This window comes from Mastomys coucha, unplaced genomic scaffold, assembly GCF_008632895.1.
Source record: "Mastomys coucha isolate ucsf_1 unplaced genomic scaffold, UCSF_Mcou_1 pScaffold21, whole genome shotgun sequence".
Lineage (NCBI taxonomy): Eukaryota > Metazoa > Chordata > Mammalia > Rodentia > Muridae > Mastomys > Mastomys coucha.
Window position 1 is genome coordinate 107456644 of NW_022196904.1, and position 7102 is coordinate 107463745.

The 7102-nt window shown below is 47.5% G+C and overlaps 1 non-coding gene across 1 annotated transcript; it reads left to right on the forward strand.

Moving 5' to 3' along the window:
• Window positions 1–1178: 1178 nt before the first annotated feature.
• LOC116104338 lies at window positions 1179–1322 on the forward strand. The gene has a single exon (XR_004123844.1). It is a non-coding gene; the product is annotated as a small nucleolar RNA SNORA48 (small nucleolar RNA).
• The last annotated feature ends 5780 nt before the right edge of the window (window positions 1323–7102 follow it).

Below are 7102 nucleotides of genomic sequence, written 5' to 3' on the forward strand. Positions count from 1 at the left end.
AGCTACTCTGGTACCAAACATCCCTTGGCACATCTACCTTCTGAGTTGACCTTGGAGGATGAACTGATAACAGCCAGGTGGAGAGGGGACAACCCTCCAGTGTAGAGTCCTGAGGAAGCTGGTTTGGCTTTCAGTGGGTCTGAAGTGTGGAGAGAACATTGAGAAGATGAGACTGGAGAGCTAGTAGTGAGCAAGGTCACAAGCCTCAAGTGTTACCATGCCTGGTTAGGATGTCCTCAATGCAGCTGACAGAAGACACTGGATTGTCTAACAGAGATAGTAAAAACATGTTCTCTCCATAACTGGAAGTAGGGATGCAAGAGCTTGTTTCCCACCCCACCTCCCTGGCCTCGAAGTGGTTCACCTGTGGTTCCTTCTACCTCTCTGCTCTGCCATGTACAGTGTTGCTCTCCTCCTGATCAAAGATGACCACCATGCCTCAGGGTGCCTCACATATCCAAATATTGTAACAACCATCAGAAGGCATACCTAGGAGGTTAACCAGATGGCTCAGAGAGGCCACTGAGCCCAATGACCTGAGATTAAGTTCTGAGATCCACATCTTAGAAGAAGAGAACCCATTCCCTCTCTGTGAGCAACCAGCTATCTCCACCTGCCTGCCCTCAGGCACCTAGCTACCAAAGCTAAGCCTTACTTTGCTTTGACAAAGCAGCACATCACCGCAAGTTACCTATCCTCCCTGTGTGCATATATCCCTTAATAGAAAAGGCCAGTGACTCCTCAACCCATTCTCATTTTCCCTTCCACCCTCTTCCAAATAAACCTCCCATGTAAGACCTTTCTTATCATGTGATTCTGTGGCTTCTGTCCCTTAGATGACCACACTCACCATGTCCACTGGCTCCCACATTTGCACAGTGGCACACAATAACCACCCACTACACACTAAATAAATAATACCCTTTTATTTTTAAGAGAGAAAGAGAGAAGGAAAGAAAACATACCTAGGAGCTGGGATACGGCTCAGTGGATAACAGCAGTTGCTATACAAACAGGAGGGCCTGAGTTGATCCCTAGCACCTCACATAGGCCTGCAATATCACCACTGTGTTGGGTAGAGATAGGACGTTTGTGGGGCTTGCTGGCCACCAGCCTACCTCCAGATTCAGTGAGAGGAGACTGTGACTCAAGGGAAAAAGGTAAAGGAGTGATTGAGTCTCCCCTGGAATGGGCCAAGAGTCACCTTGTTGGTGGTGTTGCTCTTATATTAGTCAGGGGCAGAGCAGAGGGCAGTCCTTTGTTTGCCCTAGCTTGATTCCTGGCTTAGTGCCTAAAGCTGTGTGTGTGTGTGAGATATATATATATATATATATATATATATATATATATATATATATATATATATATATAAATCCAGGGAGCTCAGCAAGGGAAGAGGGAGACAGAGACTTGTTCTGCCATGTCATGCAGTACAGATGAAGGAAGATGCCCACAGACCTGTCCTCTATCCCATGGCACAGGTGAGCCACAGACACACAGAGCCCCACCTACCACCACTCAGTAAAGCATGGGAAGACAAAATCAGAGACCCGAGGACCATCCTGCCACCAGTGCACAGCACAGGCATGCCATAAACACCAGCTTGCCACTGCATAGTGGAGACTATTAACCCAAGGGTCCACCAGCTGTATGACCAAGCTGCAGCGCGAGCCGTCAATGTGCAAGTATGTGGTAGACAGGCTGGAGAGAAAGAGAAGTGGAGCGGCTTGAACATTAAGGAGAGAGATGGAACTGGAGACTCGAGGGTGGAGAGGAGGAGGCTGCTGTGAGTGGCCAGCCCTGCCACTTGGCGCCATGATGAGGTTCCAGCCCAAGCTGCCGCTGAGGGCCAAGTCTGGGTCCATGGTTATGTAATGGTCCGTGTCGGTGTCAGAGGCTCTTATAACCACTAGAGCACATGGGACATCTCTGGTCAGGGCAGCCGCTGGGGATCACATGGATGTCCAGGGGCTGTGCAGAAATGGCCCCGCCCCTACCTGGCTTTGGAGAGCTGGCCCCACCTCTCATGGGTAGCAGAACTCAGGAGAGCAGGCCCTGCACCTAACCAGGTAGCACAGTGGAGCTGGCCCTGGTGGCAGGCAAGTGGGTGAGCGGGCCAGGAGGGCATGAATGTGGGAGAGCTGACTCCAGCAGTTGGGAAAGCCACCCACAAGGTTATGAGTGCAAGAGAGGTAGTCTGTCCCTGACCAGCTGCAGCACTTGGGAGACCAGGCCTGGTACCTTGCCTGTACAGCACAGCAGAGCTGACCTTGGTGGTAGGGCCCAGGTCAGCTGGCCCAAGGGCAGAAGCAGGGAGTGCTGGCCCCGACACTCATCTGCCATCGGGTGGTATGGGTGCAGGGATGATGCTCTCTGCCTTCTACTTCACTACCTGCAGCAGTCGGGAGAGCTGGCCCTGGGGTCACGAGAGCTGGTGAGCTGGCCCTGCTCGTTATCAGATGTAGCAATAGGAAGAGTGGGTCCTGCACTCCTGGGCAACACAGTAGAGCTGGCCCTGGTGCAAGGGTCACAGGTGAGCCAGCCCTGAGCGGGTGAGAGCAGGAGAGCTGTCCTAGTCCCTCACAGGCTGCAGTGCCCCAAGGAGTGGGCCCTAGGCCTTGACTGAGCAGGGCAGTGAAGCTGGCTCCAGAGCCATAAGAGGAACAGGTGAGCAGCCCTGAGGGCAGGAGAGCAGGAGAGCTGACCCTGCCTCCTGCCCATGGTGCTATTGGCTGGTCTAGCCAGAGCAGTGCTGGAGAGCTTGCCCTGGTGGTGCAGATAAGGGAAAGCCAGAAGGATGACCAGCTCAGCTACCACCCAGGTCCAGATCTAGGGCTCTGAATTGGTGCACCCCAAAATCTATATCATCTGCAAACAGTTGGGATGTGTGAAAGGGCCAGACTAGCTGATCTAAAGCTTCAGGATCACCATGACACAGGGCAACAACAGGAAAGTAAGGAGTCCTGGTGAAGATCCAATGTTGATGGTGTTACAAAAGCCAGCGAGCTCCAACCAGACCAATGATTCCTTGCAGTGAACATCTGCAAGTGACGATGTGTGGACAGAGGGATATAGCATGGGGCAAATACTACATACTACATATATATGTAGTGACATACTACAGTTCCTGTGAGATGTTTTTCTATATGGGGTGTGTGTGTGTGTGTGTGTGTGTGTGTGTGCGTGTGTGTTATTTGTAAGGGGATGTTGCAAGAGTGAAGGACAGATGTGAGGGGACAGGGAGATGAGTAGGACTGGGGTACATGATGTGAAACTCATGAAGAATCAATAAAAAGTTTTTCAAAATTACAAAAAAAGAAACATGATGATTTAAAACAAGAGTAACTAAGTAAGATACTCAGGGTCCTCCCATAACCTCCATGTGCATGAATGTGTACTCTCTCCCCATACACACATGGAAAATAACAAAAACAAGAAAGAGAAAAAGAAAACCCAGCACACCTACCAAACCAAACTGGAAGAGGGCCTGTCTTTCCTTCTGGGGCCTGTTGATAAACAGGAAATTCTTTCAGCCATTTCATGAATTAGTCACACGGTCACAAGGGACAGCATAGGAGGCTAGGGAGTGTAGTAATCCCTGTAGATGTCATGAATCCTGCTAAAATGTATTTTATCATTATGAGAAACAGTCTAAATATTGAAGGGTAACTGCCAGACATGCTACAGCAGGACACCAACAGAATCCACTCACGGCTCGGTCCCGTGTTAATTATAACTCACATACTTACTGATAAGTGCTTGCATTTACAAATAGATTATGAGAGTTCTTGGTTTAAAATTTTTCTTTGTGACAGTCTTGCTATGTAGCCTAGTTGATGTCAAACTTCAATCTTTCAATCCTCCTGCCTCAGCCTCTAGAGTGTGAGACTACATTATTTTTAAGAGTAAGAATTGTCTTTTTGTTTTGTTTTTTCACTTAGAGATAGAGTTTTGTGTAGCCCAGACTAGCCTAGAACTTCTGGTCCTCCTGACTCTACATGATAAGTGCTGGGATTATTGATGTAAAATCACTGTAGGCTTAGATTTTTTAAAACCTACTTTAATAAGGGTTTGTAAATGCTTCAACCTCCCTTCTATTCCACCACTCACCAGAGGTAGTGAAAAAGAAAGGTTATTAGGAAACAGGGCTTGTGGACCTGTTTAGAAATGGTTCTTTGGGGCGATTCTAATCTTAGTTGTTAGCAATCCAGCCCTCTAACAAAACACCAACATGAATTAGCAGCAGCAGTCCAGCCCACTCTGCAATCACCACTCACGAATCAGCAGTTGGCCAGAGTCCATGGAAGTGTCAAGAAGCCACCAGAATATCACCAGAAGGTCTTTGGCAAGTTACTCTCTACGAAGTGACAACAATTGAAGATCAGCAACACGATGCAAAGCAAACCAGTGCAGAGTCAGTGAAGACTGGGGAGGCAGAGCAAGGCAAACCAATGCCACAGCCTCCTCCCATTGTCTGTGGGGTCATATTTACATTCTTTCTAAATATCACATGTTCTTTCATGTGTCTGCTTCAGCCAAACATCCTCTCACTTGTGTCTGCCCCAGCAAAACATCACATATCATAACTGAGTTTCCAAAGAAAGCAGAAATTTCCACTTCACACCACCATATCCATCAATTTCTCTATCCTCTCCCTCCTTCTATTCTTTCCTCTTGTAGTATGTATGTATGTATGTATCTTCTGTCTATTTATCTATCTATCTATCTATCTATCTATCTATCTATCTATCTATCTACCACCTACCTACTTACCTACTCACTCTGTAGCCCAAGATAGCCTAGGACTTTGTGAACCTGCTCAGCTTTCCACCTGCTGCAATTCCAAATGTGAGTTCTCTCACCCAGCTCTCATGCTTGCTGATCAGTAAGTGCCAGTAAAAAGAAGACTGAAAGAATGGGTAAGTCTTATCTCAGAAGTCCAGAAGAGTACCCTGGATCAATAGGAGCCTTTCCCTAGAGACTTCATTCCTTGATCTGCATTTTAGAGGCCACAGCTGTGAGTTATGCAACCAACATCAGTTAAAGGAAAGCTTTGGTCTGGGTAAGATGAAGAGCCAAGAGAGACCTAATGAGTCTCTGATATAATTGGGTACCAATAAAGTGTCACTTTATGAATCAAGGCCGTGAGAACTACAGTGCAAACATCACACAATTATAGACAAACTCATTTGCTCCATCTCATTGACTTTGAATCATTTTATAGACACCCAGGTCCCACTGACATTGTCTGATGATGTCATGGTGAGAATCTGGCCAGAAGTCCAACAGGGCCAAAGAAACTCAGAAAGGAGCGGGACTGAGAACCTCAAAGACATTGTGCACAAAGTCTGCAAAGCAAGCATGTCAGATACAAGTCCCCTGGCTGTCTGCAGCATTGTGGAGAGAGATGGAAGCCACCCTGAGCAGCTCCACAGTTCCACATGATGGATGCGGGACTTGTTCAGCCCTCCCATGCAGGACGATCTTACAAAACAGTGTCTGTCTTCATCTCTACTTTGCACATGGGAAGGCTGAGGCACAGGCAGGCTATGTTCGCTGCCTGGGATCCTATAGCCTGCAGTGATAGAGCTGGAATTTGAACCTATGCCTCCCTCATCACCCTGCACATTGCTTCTGGCTTGATGTTTCCCAGATTCTCCACTTTGTGTTTTGATGACTTCTTTTTCATAGTCCGGTGCAAAATAAAGCATAAAAAGAGAAATTTCATAAGGTTCCTGTGACGGTTTGTATATGCTTGGCACTATTAAGAGGTGTAACCTTGTTGGAGTAGGTGTGTCACTGTGGGTGTGGGCTTTAAGACCCTCAGCTTAGCAGCCTTCAGAACAAGATGCTGAACTCTCAGCTCCTCCGGCCCCATGTCTGCCTAGTTGCTGCCATGCTCCCATCTTGACAATAATGGACTGAACCTCTGAACCTGTAAGCCAGCTCCAATTAAATGGTGTCTTTTATAAGAGCTGTCATGGTCATGGTGTCTGCTCACAGCAGTAAAACTCTAAGTCAGTTCCATTTACGGTGGAATCTTATCTCAGAGGACAGAGGCATTTCAAATCCAGCACTTAGCAAAAGAAAACTGCATTAAGTTCAAATTGTCTTCTCTCTGTGGGCAGAAAAGTCTGCATGACATGCTCATCAGAATCACTGTCCAGCTGACTTGCGCGTGTGTTCCATTACATATCAATTTCACTTCTAAATTCCATGGACATGTGGTAGACTGCAGTGAGAGGCAGGCTGCAGTGTTGGAGGTGACTCTGATGAATGAATGGTGCACAGAGGGAAGGACAGAAGATGAAAGATAAAACGGACTAAAGAAGATGCAATGCTGGGCTCCCGGTGGCTCATACACAGGGCCGAGCCGACAGCCTGGCTCTCTGTTTCTCTGCATGTTCGGGAGATTTTTAAATGTAATGTTGAGAGGGAAATAATACACTTAAGATTTTCCTTAGAAGCTGCTGACATTCATTCTCTCATTGGCTATGGCAGTCAGATTCTCCGGTATCGAAACCAAATTCTCACTGTTTGAGCATTGGATGGTACCAAGGGACCAAGCCACTCTGGAAGTGGTGGAGCTTTAAGATCTTGAGGATAGATTATGCCTCCCCTCTAGAATGGACCCTGTGATTTATCTTAAGCACAAACACAAACATAGAGAATAGAGGAGAATGGGGTAAAAAAGAGAGAGGGGCAGGGGATGAGGGAGAGAATGAATAACAGGGTCACACCCCCCCCCATTCTGAGAATCTGAGCAGTGAATGCCTCACAGTGAGGACAACCAGAGCTGGAGTCCACTGACTTCCTAATCCAACATCAGTGGTCTGTTAGCTGGTGGTAGAACCAGAGGGGCGGGGGGCCTTGACTTACTGTTCCTGTTGCTGGGATAAAATACCATGACAGAAGCAACTTAATGAGGGGTTTATACTGACTCACAATTCTGGGAGTCAGTATAATTCTTCATGGAGGAACTCAAGACAGTCAGGAACTGAGGCAGATGGTCACATGGCATCCTCACGGGAGACCATCGTTCTTGGCATGGTGCCACTTACAGTAGAGGTGGGTCTTCCCACCCAGTCTAGAAACTGCCCCA